The sequence below is a fragment of the Nycticebus coucang genome, chromosome 22 (assembly GCF_027406575.1).
Source record: "Nycticebus coucang isolate mNycCou1 chromosome 22, mNycCou1.pri, whole genome shotgun sequence".
In the NCBI taxonomy this organism is placed as follows: Eukaryota; Metazoa; Chordata; class Mammalia; order Primates; family Lorisidae; genus Nycticebus; species Nycticebus coucang.
In genome coordinates, this window is record NC_069801.1 from 50,763,415 (window position 1) to 50,779,653 (window position 16,239).

Sequence of the window (16,239 nt, forward strand, 5' to 3'; positions counted from 1 at the left end):
GCGCTGGAGTGTTAGCGACCCTGCAGCCTAGGGCGCAGAGCAGCGGGGACAGTGTAGCAGGGAGAGGAGCTGGGCCGCAGCGGCCCGGGAGAACAGGAGATATCAAGACCCCTCAGTCCCAGACTCATCCCGCAAATTTGGACGCCTCACCTCGCGGGGCTCGGCGTCCAGCCGGACCCAGGAAGGCTCGAGCCTGAGAAGATCTCCTCGGGTTCGGGTCCAGCCGAATTGCCGGAAGCCGGAGGTCCGGGGGGCGGAACTTATCCCGCCTCCTCCGGGATGAGCCCCGCCTTCTTAAAGAGGCAGCAGCTCCGGGAGCGCTCCCAGGAATCTCTGCGGGCAGCGGCGCCCAGAGTGGTCACTCCTTAACTCTCCGGAGGGTGAGCCTCGGGGTTTTATGTTGGTTTTTTTTTTTGTTTGTTTTTAGAGAGGTTGTTCTTCCTCTGTCACTCAGGCAGAAGTGCAGTGGCAGGGTCACCGCTCACGGCAACTTCGCCCTCAAGCGGGCGCCAGTGATCCTCGCGCCTCAGCGTCGCAGGGACCTGCTGCGCGAGTCTCCGCCCCCGGCCCTCAGATTCTTAAAGAGACAGGCGCAGCGGGGCGGAGAGGCGGCGTCGCGGCGAGAGACTGCCTTAGCCCGCCTCGCTCCAGGGGGCGTAGGGAATTCTGCAGTTTGAGTTTTCCTTAATGTTTGTTTGTTTCTTATGGAAACATAAAATAGGGTAACGAAAGGGGTAGTGAAAAGAAAAATCAGCTACCTAGATCATCTCTCAGTTTCTTTCGGCCTTAAAAATAAGGTTACTTAAGTCAATTACATTCCGAGTTTGTGAGTGAGTGATCGAGGGCAGGACGAAGTTTGTTCGAATGCTCACTTTCAGTAAGATGTGATTTGTTCCTTCACTGCCGCCCGGTGCCCTGTGGGGAGCGGGCCTCGGGGGAGGGGCCTGGTGGAGAGCATCTCACCGCCAGGGCAAATACTGAGTGGACCTGGTGAGAAAGGTGCCCGCCTCCTTCCTTTGCCTGGTTAACGCCGGCACAGCCCTCAAGACTTTAGGGACAATTTCCTCCTAGGGAAGCCAGCCTTCGCCTCCCAGGACTTCTTTTGTTCCTATGGTCTCCTGGGTCTGTCTCTACGGCAGTACTCACCCCGAATTGTTTTTGTTTTCCCGTCTCTCCGTCTCTGCCAGCCTGTGAGCGCTTTGAGGGTTTTTGTCTTCTGGGTCCCCAGTGTCCAGCCCAGAGCCGTGGGCACACAGTAACTGCCCACTGAAGGCTGGTACAGAGTGAACAAGTTCTTGCCGTCTGGAGCAGCATAAGCCCAGTTAATTCACAGTTTGCTCAAGAGGGAACCTGTTACTTCGGCCTCACCATACTGGGCCCCAGGGGCCAATTGGAAAGACTTTACATCTGACTAATAATTACCGCATACGTATAGTGTAGTTTTTGGATTGTGATCATGATTGAGCTTTGTACATGCAAGATCCTTAATTCTCAGAACAGTCTGACAAGCTTGGGGTGATTATCTTCATTTTATAAGGAGGAAGCTGAGGCTTAGTGTATGTAGAGGGCACTTTTGGTTGAGTATGTACCAGGGAAGAATATCAATTCACAAATTCAGGTGTGCAAGTATATCAGACACCTCTTATCCCCCATTTCAGATCATCTTGGCTTCACCTACCACTTATTTCACCAACATCTTATTCTGGCTTCAACAGGTACAACCCAAGTGGGCTTCACCTCAAGCTCAGGCTTACCACCTTCTGCATCAAGCCTTATTTCTTGATGCCATGGTGTCATGGGGGTCTGCTGGGACCACTCAGCACCCAGACAGGTGCATCTCAGAGGTGCAGGGACAGGGAATGGTTAATGCCTACTGGGACAAATCTTTGACCAATGGATCAACACTGGATAAATATATGCTTCTCCCTTCTTCCCTTCAGACAGATGCCCTCGGACATTTCATATCACTTTCAAACTATCTAGAAGGATCAAGCAACCAAATGCCTTTGGAAGTGGCAGTTTGACAATGCACCTTTCCAATGGCTCTCCTTCCTTCCCTGCTTTACAACCCCTGTCCTTCACTCGCCACCCTTGGACTCATACTTGGCAATAAACTACTCATACGAAGAGTTTATTGCACTCTAAGGCATTGTTGGGACAAAGAATGGCCCTAGAAAACAACTTTAGGTTGGCATTTTGGAACTGGGTGGCTTGCCAATCAGATGGCAACAACAACTGATAAGGGGAGGTGGCAGCAGCAGTGTAATAACACCAAGAATAGAGTGGCATCACAGTTACTAAGATGTCCCTCTGTGGTTGACTTAGGTGAGGTGCAGGTAAAATATAAGATGTTGGGCTATCTAATGACTGTGGCGCTGGAACAGTAGGAGGACATGATAATTATAAAGACAGTGAATGGACTGGCTTTTCTTTATTGGAAACCTTGACAGTAAAAGAATAGCCAACTGTCAATCTGATGGACTTCGTGAAAGCTAGAGAGTCTTCTACACCAGCTGTGAAGATTTTTCTTCTACAGCTTTGAGAAAGACTGGGCTGAAAATCAGGCCCAAGATACAATTGTAAGGATGACAGCGTTTCAAAGAAGGCTGAGTACACAGTCTCTATAGTTGTCCATCACAGGGACAGTGACGAAAATTGAGTGAGAACTTAAGAACCAGAATGAAGGGCGGCGCCTTTGGCTCAGCGGGTAGGGCGCCGGCCCCATATGCCGAGGGTGGCGGGTTCAAACCCAGCCCCGGCCAAACTGCAACAAAAAAATAGCCAGGCATTGTGGCGGGCGCCTGTAGTCCCAGCTACTCGGGAGGCTGAGGCAAGAGAATCGCCTAAGCCCAAGGATTTGGAGTTTGCTCTAAGCTGTGTGACGCCACGGCACTCTACCAAGGGCTGTAAGGTGAGACTCTGTCTCTACAAAAAAAAAAAAAAAAAAAGAACCAGAATGAAGGGAAGCACCTGTGGCTCAGTGAGTAGGGCGCCGACCCCGTATACCGAGGGTGGCGGGTTCAAACCCAACCCCAGCCAAACTACAAAAAAAAAATAGCCGGGCGTTGTGGCAGGCACCTGTAGTCCCAGCTGCTCGGGAGGCTGAGGCAGGAGAATGGTGGAAGCCCAAGAGCTGGAGGTTGCTGTGAGTCCTGTGACATCATGGCACTCTACCCAGAGCAGTAAAGTGAGACTCTGTCTCTACAAAGAAAAAAAAGAACCGGAATGAGGACATTTGGGTGGAAAAGCCTGAGACTTGACCATCCCTGGCTTCTAGATCCCACAGCAGGAGTTTTCCCTTCCCTTTGATAAAGGAAACCAAATGCCTCTTGCTCAGAGATCCTATAATGACAACCCACACAACATTGCTTCAAACTACAGAAACAGTTTAATTGTAAAGAATGTACAACGGGGACACATGACCATGGGATCCTCTCATTTTACCATATAATGCAGTCTCCCGGAAGTCGATGGCCTAATAGAATGGTGGAATGGTTTGGTAAAAGCACAGCTAAGGCCCCAGCTTGGGGAATTGGGTCATTGTCTTCTAGCATAAAGTCCATGCCATAAACCAATGGTTTATAAATTACTCATAACAGTGCTTTGTTCTAAATGCCTGGCATACGAGGATCATCTGCATAACAAGGGGTAGCACTTATTGTAACTTTCAGTGACACCTGCTCATGGAATTGGTGCTCCCTATCTCACAAGCTTAAGCTCTGCTTGGTTAGAGATCCTGGCTCCTGGGGGAGGAGAAAGGAGAAAAAATACTTCTACTCCACTGACAATTCCACTGAATTGGATGCTGTATTTTTGGCTCCTACGCCAGTGCACCAGCAGGGGGAAAAATGAATGTTATAGGTGGGGATAATCAAGCCTAATAACTTGAAGTAGTTAGGGAGAACCATTTTAGGAATTTAGGGGATTCACTGGGCATCTCTTGGGACTCCCACTCCCTCTGGTAATGAGTGGTTAAAGGGTAATTGCAGCACAGATAGCCTGACAAGGGCATCTGAGGGCTCAGATCACTCATGGATGAAGGTCTAGATCAATCCAAAGTGCTGGCTAAACGGGAGGGGAAATCCAGGACAGGTAGTGGAGGAGGGGAATGATGCATGTTAATTTAGGCCTTGGAACCTCTTGCAGCAGCAGGAAATATGATTTGTTTTAATAACAAATTATTTCCACACCAATTCTTTGCTGATTGAGGCCAGCCTCTGTCATAAGAGGGACTCTAAGGGATTGAGCTTGCTCCTTCTCACTCTTAGGGAAGCCATGGGAATATCTAGATAGCATAAAAACAGAGTCCTCCTAGAGCAGGAGCTGATACAATACAAGGCACAAACAAATAGGTAGATTGCAGCAGACCACTCTTACGCGCTACTTCAGACCATTTTTGGCCTTGCCATCTTGTTTTCCAGCCACCCATGCCATGACCAGTTCTGTGCAGGCCCCAACCAGCTTCTCCCAGGTGCTGCCTGACAGCACATCATCTCAGGGCCTCTCCACCGGAAACTTCTTTGTGCCCACACATGTTCCCTGGAAGCGCGGGGAGTTAACAACCCCATGGGGCAAACTTTTGACTGATGGAGAATAGGAGCCCATGGGTAAATGTTTCTCGCTTTCTGTCTAGGCAGATGGTCCTGAGATTCATTTTATACAATTTCTCAGATGTCTGCAGAAGTGGCATCTTTTTTTTTGTTCATAAGCGGCATCTTGAGACTGCGTCTTTGTCTTAGCTCCCTCCCCTTCCCTGCTTCATTCCTTCATCCTTCACTCCTGGCACATCTCTAAGTCAATTTACATTTTTAGCCTTTATCATGCTAATTTTACACAAACTTAATCTCAGACATTTCGGTGTCCTCCCCTTTCCTTGGGTTGAGTCCCTTGGGGCCTAGGTGGCCAGAGATTTAGGGGCAACCCATTTGATCCTTGGTGTCTTCTCTCTACATGGGCATCCCTGGGTCACCCTTGGCTCCCTCATTTGGAGGACTGTTGAAGATATGTTCTTACTACTTCAGCATAGCCTCTTCAATCTCAGCAATGCTTTCTACCATTTCCAGGTCTCTTGGGCTTGTGGGAACATTCTGTGTTTTCACAGAGAGGTATGATAACTTGAGGTATGGTAAATCTCTGCTATGCTAAGCTCTACTTGCCCAGACAAACCACACAGCCATTTCTCTCTGTTCAGGTAGAATTCCTGAGGTTCTATCTGGGAATTAGGGCTTAGGTCATCTCTTATCTCAGAGCCCACAGGTTAGGATCTATCCTAGGGAGATAGCACACAGGACCCCATATCAGGGAAACATCCCATCTATACCCTCAAATTCCTCATTTCTCAAGTTCCTTCTTACCACTCAGCCTAAGGAATCTTTTCCTAGCTTACCTCTTATTCATGAGTCTTCTTGTCTGTTCTCTTAAGGGCCTACCTGAGTATTTAAAACTTAAAAAAAAAAAACAAACCTGAAGAGTCTTATTTTTTTCTTCACATGTTTCTACTTCCCTTCTCTAAGCTAACTCAGTTAACTAAAAAACAAGGATTTAGTTACAGGGGTGTCCAACCTGCAGCCTATGGGCCACATGCTGATTTTCTAAGAACTTTTTTTGCTAATCTGTGTTGTCAGATATCAGAAAAGTATGCACAGACCTTTTTGTCGTTAGTGTTTGTGTATTTAATGTATGGCCCAAGACAACACTTATTCTCCCAATCTGTAGCAGAGAAAAAAAAGAAGTCGGACACCCTGGTTAGCATGAGGATGCATATGGAAGGGGAGGCAGGTGACAAGGCCTCAGGAAACCCTGACAGTGGCACTATGGCTGTGGTTAAAAAAAAAAAAAGGTCAGCTCGGAGCCTGCAGCTCAAGCGGCTAAGGCACGAACCACATACACCTGAGCTGGCGGGTTCGAATCCAGCCCAGGCCCGCCAAACAGCAATGATGGCTGCAACCAAAAAATAGCCAGGTGTTGTGGTGGGCACCTGTAGTCCCAGCTACTTGGGAGGCTGAGGCAGGAGAATCACTTGAGCTCAGGAGTTGGAGGTTGCTGTGAGCTGTGATGCCATGGCACTCTACCCAGGGCGACAGCTTGAGGCTCTGTCTCAAAAAAAAAAAAAAAGGCACCCAGGATCCAAGACAGCTGTAGTAACTGGGTTTGCCACCACTCCCAAGCATCAGGAGTCCTCAGTTCCTACACTGACATTTGGTCATTATGACTCCCCTTCTGCTCAGACTGAGAAGGGACTCTCTAAGGGTACAATGGACTCATCCCACCTCCATTTAGACAGAATGAGGAAAGAATTGGGGGTGGGGGGAAGCTGAGGAGCAAGTCTTGCTCAGATAGGCAGGGATTGGATGGAGCCTGGCTTTACATATATCATAAACCAATCTGTATCTATTGGTTAACTTTATCTATAATGTCCTTGGTATTGTTTTCTTTCACAGACATCTTTAATTTTGATTTAGTCAAACCTATCTTTTTTTTTTTACTGATTTGTGCTTTTCAGGTCTTTATAAGCCCCATGCTGACAAAGTTGTTTTCTATTATTTTCTTCTATTAGCTTTATTTTTTATATTTTTAGGTATTTATCTTACATTTACTGGTTTGTTATAAAGGATAAAACCCAAATGAAGAGATGCATATGGCAGAGTATGGGGGTGGTGCTTGGAGCCTCTCTGGGGTGCCACCTTCCCAGCACTTCCCCCTCCCTGTTCAGCAACGCATAAGCTCCATTTGTCAGTCTTTAGTCCATTTGGAGTTTACTATGCTATGAGTCTCCAACTGCATTTTTTTTTTTTAAGAGACAGTCGCCCTCAGTAGAATGCCGTGGTGTCACAGCTCCCAGCAACCTCCAGCTCTTAGGCTTAGGCGATTCTCTTGCCTCAGCTTCCAGAGTAGTTGGGACTACAGGCGCCTGCCATAATGCCCAGCTATTTTGTTATTGTTGTTGTTGTAGTTGTCGTTGTTTAGTTGGCCCCGGCTGGGTTTGAACCTGCCAACCCCAGTGTATGTGGCCGGTGCCCTAACCACTGAGCTACGGGAGCTGAGCCCATGTTATTTTTAAAATAACTTTGGCTTTGTTGTATTTCCTTACGCCCTTATTTTTCAAAATTGATTTAGCTTCTTAGGAGTTTTTATTTTCCATATAATTTGAGATAGTTCTGTTGAATTTTTCTGCTGGAACTTACTTGGCAGAACATTGAATTTATAAATTTATGTGTTTGGGAATGATTAAGATCTTTAAATAGACATTCTATTAATAGTATATTTTTCCCCCTACTCAAATTTTCCTTTATGTAGTTCAGTTCAGTTTTTATAGCTTTGAAATAAAGACATGTGAAATCTATGTTAATTTTTAGATCTTTGTAGTGTCTTTTATAATTGTGAGTGGTATCTTGTTGTCTATTGCATTTTTGGTTGGTTATGGTTAGTATTGAAAAACGCTCCTAATTTTTGTAAATTGATTTTGTAATTACCCCCTTTGAGTTTAGTACTTCTTTTTTCTTTCTTTTTTTTTTTAAAGTATTATATTTTATTATTTTATTTTATTTTTTATTTTTTATTTTTTGGGGGGCTGGGGCTGGGTTTGAACCCACCACCTCCAGCATATGGGACCGGCGCCCTACTCCTTGAGCCACAGGCGCCACCCTTTTTTTTTTGTTTGTTTGGAGACAGAGTCTCACTATGTCTCCTTTGGTAGAGTGCTATGGCGTCACAGCTCACAGCCACTTCAAACTCCTGGCTTAAGCGATCCTCTTGCCTCAGCCTCCCAGTACCTGGGACTACAGGCGCCCACCACAATGCCCAGCTATTTTTGGTTGCAGTTGCCATTGTTGTTTACATGGCCCAAGGTAGGTTTGAACCCTCCAGCGTCACTATGTGGCTGGCACCGTAACCACTATGCTACGTGCACCGAGCCGAGTTTAGTACTTCTTATTTCTAATTTTCTTAAAGATTTTCTTTTGAAAATGTAAAAGAAGGCTGGGCACAGTGACTCACGCCTGTAATCCTAGCACTCTGAGGCTGAGGTGGAGGATCCCTTGACCTTGGGAGTTTGAAACCAGCCTGAATAAGAGCGAGATCCCATCTCTACTAATAATAGAAAAAACTGGGCAGGTGTTGTGGTGGGCACCTGTAGTCCCAGCTACCTGAGAGACAGAGCCAGGAGGATCACTTGAACCCAGGAGTTTGAGGTTGCTGTGAACTGGGCTGACACCTGGCCAACAAAGTACACTTTGTCTCAAAAAAAGAGAAAATGGTGGACAAAAAAAGATTAACTCAACAGTTCTGAGTTGTTCCATTCCTGAGTTCCATTCAAATGAAGGTTTAACCTTTGCCTGGCTCCTGGGAAATATCCCCTAAGCCTTGGGAATATCTTGACTATTAAGTATCCTACTTTATCTAAGGCTTTGGGCCATACCAGGTAGTTTATGCCAACAGTGTGATTTATGGTGGTGACCTTAAGACCTGTGGCTTAGAGAGGTTGAAGACTGAAGGTCAACTACATAAGAATGTTAGCCAGCTTTATGTGATCAATCACCAATAAAAAACCTGGACTCGGCGGCGCCTGTGGCTCAGTGAGTAGGGCGCCGGCCCCATATGCCAAGGGTGGCGGGTTCAAGCCCAGCCCCGGCCAAACTGCAACAGAAAAATAGCCGGGCGTTGTGGCGGGTGCCTGTAGTCCCAGCTACTCGGGAGGCTGAGGCAAGAGAATCGGCTAAGCCCAGGAGTTAGAGGTTGCTGTGAGCCGTGTGACGCCACGGCACTCTACCCGAGGGCGGTACAGTGAGACTCTGTCTCTACAAAAAAAAAAAAAAATTAAAAAAAAAAACCTGGACTCACCAGCACTTGGGTGAGCTCCCTTGATTGGTAATGAGAACTGTGGTCAAAAGGAAAACATGTGTCCACAGAACTGAAAATACAGAAGGCAGATGCAGAAATTCACAACTTGCTAGGACAAGGACTCATGAACAGAAGACTATGTGAGAACCCATGCCAGGGTATGCAAACCTCAATGGTAGTAATGACTCGCTAGGGTCTCAATGCAGACAAATCTAAAAGTTGGGACCTCCAGAAGGTCAAGTGAGTCTTAGGGGAGAGCACCAACATTTTTGTAGATTTCCCTTCTAGAGCTCTACCAGGTTTGCACAGTGGAGACTAGAGGAAAATCCCCTCATGCTTTCCAGCAAGGAGAGGCGGGGGTGTTGGGGGGGTGGTGGTGGTACATTCTATCCTTAACGAAGGCATGCACTGTACCAGAGTCTATCCTACTGGGTTCTATCAGAGCCTAAACTACCCTGAGAGAAGTGAAATCCCCACACCAGCCCCCTCTAGTCATCCTGTGTCACCTAAAAGGAGAGAAAAACTGAGAAACACTTGTGAAGTTCTCAGGCCAGGGGCACAGGCTGGCTAACGGGCTGAGATCTAGTCATAGGACTGTAGAATGCTTCCCCTCCTGTGACACCTTACCAACACATTATTAAAGGTATATTTACAGCAATTCTCTTACATAGTACATCTTAACTGGCTCATAACAAAAAAATTACAAGGCATAATAGAAGGCAAAAAACAAACAAAAAAGGAAACACAGTTTGAAGAGGTAGAGAAAAATGAGAGTAAGGTATGGCAGGAATGGCAGAATAATCAGACCAGAACTTTAAAATGACTATTATGTGGGCTCAGCGCCAGTAGCTTAGCAGCTAGGGTACTAGCCACATGCACTGAAGGTGGCAGGTTCAAACCCAGACTGAGCCTTCCAAACAATGACAACTACAACCAAAAAATAGCCAGGCATTGTGGCAGATGCCTGTAGGCCCAGCTACTTGGGAGGCTGAGGCAAGGGAATCGCTTAAGCCCAAGAGTTTGAGGTTGCTGTGAGCTATGATACCACTGAACTCTACAGAGGGTGACACAGTTGAGACTCTGTCTCAAAAAAAAAATAAAAACTATAATATGCTAAGTTCTCTAACAGAAAAAGTAGACACCATGCAAGAACAGATACGTATTATAAGCAAAGAGATAAAATCTCTAAGAAAGAATTTTAAAAAGCTAGAGGGCAAGGCAGGAGGCCAGGAGTTTGAGACCAGCCTGAGCAACACAACAACACTCCATCTCTCAAAAAAAATAAAAATTAGGTGGTGTAGTGATGCTGTAGTCCTAGGTACTTGGTAGGCTGAAGTGGGAGGATCACTTGAACCCAGGAGTTACAGTGAGCAATGATCATGCCACACTGCTCTACAGTCTGGGTGACAGAGTGAGACCTTGTCTCTAAAAACTTTTTTAATTGTTTTAAAAAGAAGTGCTAGAGATCAAAACTACTATAACAGAAATAAAGATTGCCTTTGATGGGCTCATCAATAGATTAGACACAGTTGAGGAAAGAATCTCTGAGCTTGAGGATATGTAAATAGAAACTCTCAAAACTGAAAATCAAACAGAAAAAAAAAAGATGAAAAAAGCGAAATAGAATATCCAAGAACAGTGGGACAATTACAAAAGTTGTAAACATTTGTAATGGAAATGCAAAAAGGAGAAGAAATAGAGAAAGGAACAGAACAAATATTCGAAATAGCAATGACTGAGTTCTCCAAATTAATGTCAGATGCCAAATCACGATCCAGGAAGCTCAGAGAACACCAAGCAGAATAAACGCAAACAAAACAAACAAAAACCACATTCACAACACCGAGACATGTCATAGCCACATTCTTTAAGATAAAGAAGCTTGAAAGAAGCCAGAAGGAAAAATGTTTACCCATAGCAGTGACGTATTTAATGTGTCAAGAGAAAAAAAACCCGAATATAACAACCTAGTATTCTAGCAGAGAGAGGGAAGGAGGGAGGGGGTGGGGTCTTGGTGTGTGCCACGCCTTTTGGGGGCAAGACACAATTGTAAGAGGGACTTTACCTAACAAATGCTATCAGTGTAACCTGGTTTCTTGTACCCTCAATGAATCCCAACATTAAAAAACAAACAAACAAAAACCCTAGTATTCTGTTCCTGAGAAATTACCCTTCAACAGTAAAGGAGAAATAGAGATTTTCTCAGGCAAACAAAAGTTAAGGGAATCTGGCTCAGTGCCCGTAGCACAGTGGTTACGGTGCTGGCCACATACACTGAGGCTGGCAAGTTCGAACCCAGCCTGGGCCCAGGTAAAACAACAATGACAACTGCAAAAAAAAAAAAAAGAAACTGGGCATTGTGGCAGGTGCCTGTAGTCCCAGCTACTTGGGAGGCTGCAAGAGAATGGCTTAAGCCTAAGAGTTTGAGGTTGCTGTGAGCTGTGACACCACGGCACTCTACCCAGGGTGATAGCTTGAGACTCTGTCTCAAACAAACAAACAAAGGGAATCTGTTGCCAGTATACCTGCCTTGCAAGACATTGTTAAAAGAAGTTCTTCAGGCTTGCTTGGGCTGGGGGTGGACCGGCCAGGCGTGCTCCTCCTGCCGGCTCCCAGCGTCTCGTCGCCTTGCCCAGCCACTCCTGAAGGCTCACTGGGCACCTAGCACCGAGGTTTGCCTGCGGAGGTCGCGATGGAAGTCTGGACTGCGGAGGCGTGTGGTTCTCCTTACCCACAGGTGTTCTTTTGATACAGCGGATAGTGACTCTGCTCTTCTGCCTGAGAGTGGTTCAAAATGGAACTGAAAGTCTCTTTTGTAGTTGCCAGCCACTGGGAGCCCCAGCCATTCGCATAAGCTTCAACCCTGCTGTCATCCCTGGCTCCTTCCTCATGTCCACATCCATCCACCCCACCTGCCGAGTCACCACGTAAGCACAGGACAACCCCATCCCAATATTAGCTGGACAGACATTCAGAGCTTCAGACTTCTGAGGGAGAACACGCTGAAATCAGTAGACATGATCCTGGACTGAGAAATGAACATGCTGGGTCACTTTGTTTTTGTCACCTTGCCTCTTCAGCAAAACATAACTGCCATCTACCACAGCTTGCTATAGTGCCACAAATGTCAAGTTTGTATAAATGCAAATCACATTAAAAAAAAAAAAAAGTAGTTCTTCAGGTTTGGTGCAGAGGCTCATGCCTGTAATCCTAGCACTTTGGAAGGCCAACAGGCAAGAATCTCTTGAGGCTAGGAGTTCGAGACCAGCCTGGCAACATAGCAAGATCTCATCTCTAACAAAAAAAAGACATTTAGATTTGACTTGTAAAGAACCTCGATGCATTTCATAGCTGCTTCTAGCTTGTATTAGAGTTCTTCCCCTCCTTGACAGATATGTGAGGATGAAGAATGTCTAGGATCAGTGTCACAATCCTAGTGGTCCAATTGTACCCCTCAGCCAATTACATAGGGGTCTTCTTGCTGGAATTGAAGAACATTATGAATACCTCAACTGTCTAAGCTAGGAAGAAAGCAGAGATCCATATCAGAAGGTGAGTTCTGATAAATGAGTATCACATGTATTAAAATCCCCATTTCAGCTGGGCATTGTGGCGGGCGCCTGTAGTCCCAGCTGCTTGGGAGGCTGAGGCAAGAGAATCGCTTAAGCCCAGGAGTTGGAGGTTGCTGTGAGCTGTGTGATGCCACGGCACTCTACCGAGGGCAAAGTGAGACTCTGTCTCTACAAAAAAAATAAATAAATAAAATCCCCATTTGAGCCCACCCTTGCTGCTGCCAAGGGGGCAGCTCCCCCCTTCTCCAAGGCTGTGTATCTGAAGTCATACTTCTCCAGCACAGAAGCCGGTGTGGACAGTTCTGAGTCTGCTCGCAAGCGTGGTAAAAGCAGCCAAAGTCTGGTGGGGCCAGTGGCAAGGGAATGAGGATTGTAGACGACGCTGTGAGCTGGACAGCTATTTCTACCACTAAAGCAGAAAAGGAAGAAGAGGAAGATGAGAGAGATTTGCCTGTGGTGACTGAGTTTGTGGATGATTGGCCAGAAGAGGTAAAGCAGATGGAGGCCTTTCGTTCCAATCCCAAATGGAAGGTTCTGGGAGGCCACAGTGAAGATCTGACCTCACGTAGTCATTATCGTCATGATACCCCAGATCTGTCTCCTCCCAGGAGGGCCCGTCATGATTCTCCAGATTATTCTCCCCACAGGAAGCCTCATTGTAATTCTACAGGGGCATCTCCTGGGAGAGTCCATCAGGACTCATCAGATCCTTCTCCTCATAGGACAGCCCATCATAGTTCCTCAGATGTCTCTTTCCCTACAAGGTCCCATAACAGCTCCCCTGACACATTTCAGCCTAGGAGGACTCTTGACTCCTTGGACACCTGGCAACTCAGAAGGGCCCATCATGACTGCCCTGATATGGCTCCTGATGTCACTCATTCACTGCCCAGAGCCAAAAGCAGGAAATCCCCAGAAAGTACTTCTAGGAAAACTTCTCCACATCAGGTGGGGCCACTGCCAAACACAGCAAACATGAGTATGACACAGACCTCTCTCCTCCACGAAAAAAGCAAGCAAAATCCCATTTTGGAGATAAGCAGCAGCCTGATTCTAAAGGCAACTGCCAGAGAGCCTCTGATTCAGATCTTTCTCCTCCATGGCATAAACAAAGTCTAGGGCACCAGAATTCTGATTCAGATCTGTCACCTCCATGGGATAGACCTAGGCACCCGGGCTCTGATTCTGACCTTTCTCCATCAAGGAGACAGAGGACCAAATCTTCTGATTCTGATCTGTCTCCACCTCAAAGGAGTCAGCCTCCTGGAAAGAAGGCTGCACATATGGATTCTGGGCTGGTGTTAATTGACATGCCATGAGAGCAGCCGGACCTGAAGAAATGGGACCAAGAAACGGTGGCATTTGAAGCTGCATCCCGGTATGCTGAAACTGTATTTCGAGATAAGTCTGTTCCTAAGAGGAACTTGAAACGAACATTTAGAGCAGAGGAGGAAAGCAGAGAAGGACTCAGAGAGGGATGAACTGTATGCCCAGTGGGGAAAAGGGCTTGCCCAGAGCCGGCAACAGCAAGAAAATTTAGAGGATGCCACGAAAGAGATGCAAAAGCCTCTGGCCTGCTACATTGATGACAAAGATCTGGATTGAATGCTAAGAGAACAAGAAAGAGAGGCAGACCCCATGGCTGAATTCATCAAGAAGAATAAAGTGAAGGAAAACAAGAAAAAGAAAGTGAGACCTCGCTACAGTGGTCCAGCACCTCCTCCCAACAGATTTAATATCTGGCCTGGATATCGCTGGGATGGAGTGGACAGATCCAATGGATTTGAATAGAAGCGCTTTGCCAGACTTGCCAGCAAGAAAGCAGTGGAGGAACTTGCCTACAAATGGAGTGTTGAAGACATGTAACTTTTCAGAGGCTATGGGGATGGCTGTGGGTTATGTTAGTGGACACAGGACAGTAGGATATCTATGCTACTAATCAGGGCCCACACAAACCAGCAACTTCTTGAATGGTAGTTTTGACCACAGAAGGTATTTGAGACCTGATTTTTAGACTGAGGTACCTGTACTTCTCAGATATGACAATACTGGCTGTTGTTGGCTTTCAGAGGAAGCATTGTTTTCTGAGCATCCCAGGGTTTCTTCTTGATTAGCCTTTCTCTTTATTCTTTTTCCAAATGAACATACATTTATTTTTTTTAATTAAAAAAGAAGAAATAAAATACCAATTTGAAACTAGGAGATTATCAGATCCACATAAGCTTATAGCCAACATGGGGATACGTTGCATCATCTCCAAGAAAGGGGCAACTTGTGTAGCCCTGGGATGGGAAGAGGAGTGTGAGCATCTGGCACAGGGTTGAACTGAGGGCCCTGCCTTCTGGAGGAGGGAGCCACTATGCTCATCTCGAGTGTTGATCCCACTTCCTGCCCCCCTCTCCAGCCCCTGTACTTCAGCTTATCTTCTTGGAAATATTTATTTCCACAAGGAAATACAAAAAAAAAAAAAAAGAAAGAAAGAAAGAAAAGAAAAAAAATTGAAAGTTAGCTGAGCAACTGGGCTTGGTGGCATGCATCGATAGGAGGCTGAGGCAGGAGGCTGAATCAGGAGGATCACCTGAGCCCAGGAATTGAAGGCTGCAGTGAGCTATGATGGTGCCACTGCACTCCAGGTTGAGTGACAGATTGAAACTCTATCACTAAAAATGAAAAGTTCTTCAGAGAGAAGGAAAATGATATGGGTCAGAAATTCAGACCTCCATTAAAAAAAAAAAAAAAAGGGGCAGCGCCTGTGGCTCAGTGAGCAGGGCGCCGGCCCCATATACCAAGGGTGGTGGGTTCAAGCCCAGCCCCGGCCAAACTGCAACAAAAAAATAGCCGGGCGTTGTGGCGGGTGCCTGTAGTCCCAGCTACTCGGGAGGCTGAGGCAGGAGAATTGCCTAATCCCAGGAGTTGGAGGTTGCTGTGAGCTGTGTGATGCCACGGCACTCTACCGAGGGCAATAAAGTGAAACTCTGTCTCTACAAAAAAAAAAAAAAAAAAAAAAGAACAGAATTAGAGAACGAATAAATGAAGTTAAATTAAAAACTTATATTTTTTAAAACAATAATAGCAAGAATGTAATTGATTATGAATGCTCAAATATATACTGATCTATGCATATATATAAGTCAAATAAATGACAGCAATGATACATCAAAAGGAAGAAAGGGAAATAATTGGTTATTATGACAAAATTGTACTACTTGTGAGACTATATAGTATTATTTGTAAAGTGAACTTGGACTAGTTATAAATGTATATTGCAAACTCTAGGGCAACTGTTAAACAGAATGGAAAGAAAGAATAAATGATGTTTATTTCTCTCCTAAGAAAGGAGAGAAATGGATTCATAATTAAAATCATAAAAAATAGAAACAGTGGAACACAAAAATAAAAAAAAGGAATAAAGGCAATGAATAGAAAACACTAACAAATACAGTAGATATTAATCCAACTGTATCAAGGACTTTAAACCTTGTTAAACCAATTAAAAGAGATTATCAAAGTGGATCAAAAAACCAGACCCAAATGTACATTGTCTGTAAGAAACCCACTTTATATACAAGGCCTGACAATTAAGTTCACCAACTTGCCACAGTACACTTATGTAGGCAGCACTGTACGAACAACTCTGTAAGGTTTCATAACCTTGGTATATCAGTGTCTCACAGTTGTGTTCATGTCAGTGTATATATAACTACTTACAGATTAAAAGTGGTGTCTTGCTGAGTTCATCACTGTTGTTTATTTTTGTGGGTCATGGTGAGAATGTCAGAACTTGAATTGGAACAATGAACAACATGGGTAAATTTCTTATTAAATTTGG

The 16,239-nt window shown here is 45.5% G+C and overlaps 1 protein-coding gene and 1 pseudogene across 4 annotated transcripts in view; one reads left to right on the plus strand and one right to left on the minus strand.

The window, feature by feature from the left end:
* Positions 1-357, minus strand: part of YIPF1 (Yip1 domain family member 1) — a 43,458-nt gene extending 43,101 nt beyond the window's left edge. Inside the window, exon 1 of one of the 4 annotated variants that reach the window (XR_008376820.1) lies at positions 151-321. The gene's annotated coding sequence lies outside the window, so the exon portion shown is untranslated. Of the gene's footprint in view, positions 1-150 lie in introns of all 4 variants that reach the window. The other 3 variants (XR_008376819.1, XM_053575229.1, XM_053575228.1) reach the window with 3 other exon arrangements.
* On the plus strand, positions 280-14,300 carry LOC128574735 (BUD13 homolog; annotated as a pseudogene).
* The last annotated feature ends 1,939 nt before the right edge of the window (positions 14,301-16,239 follow it).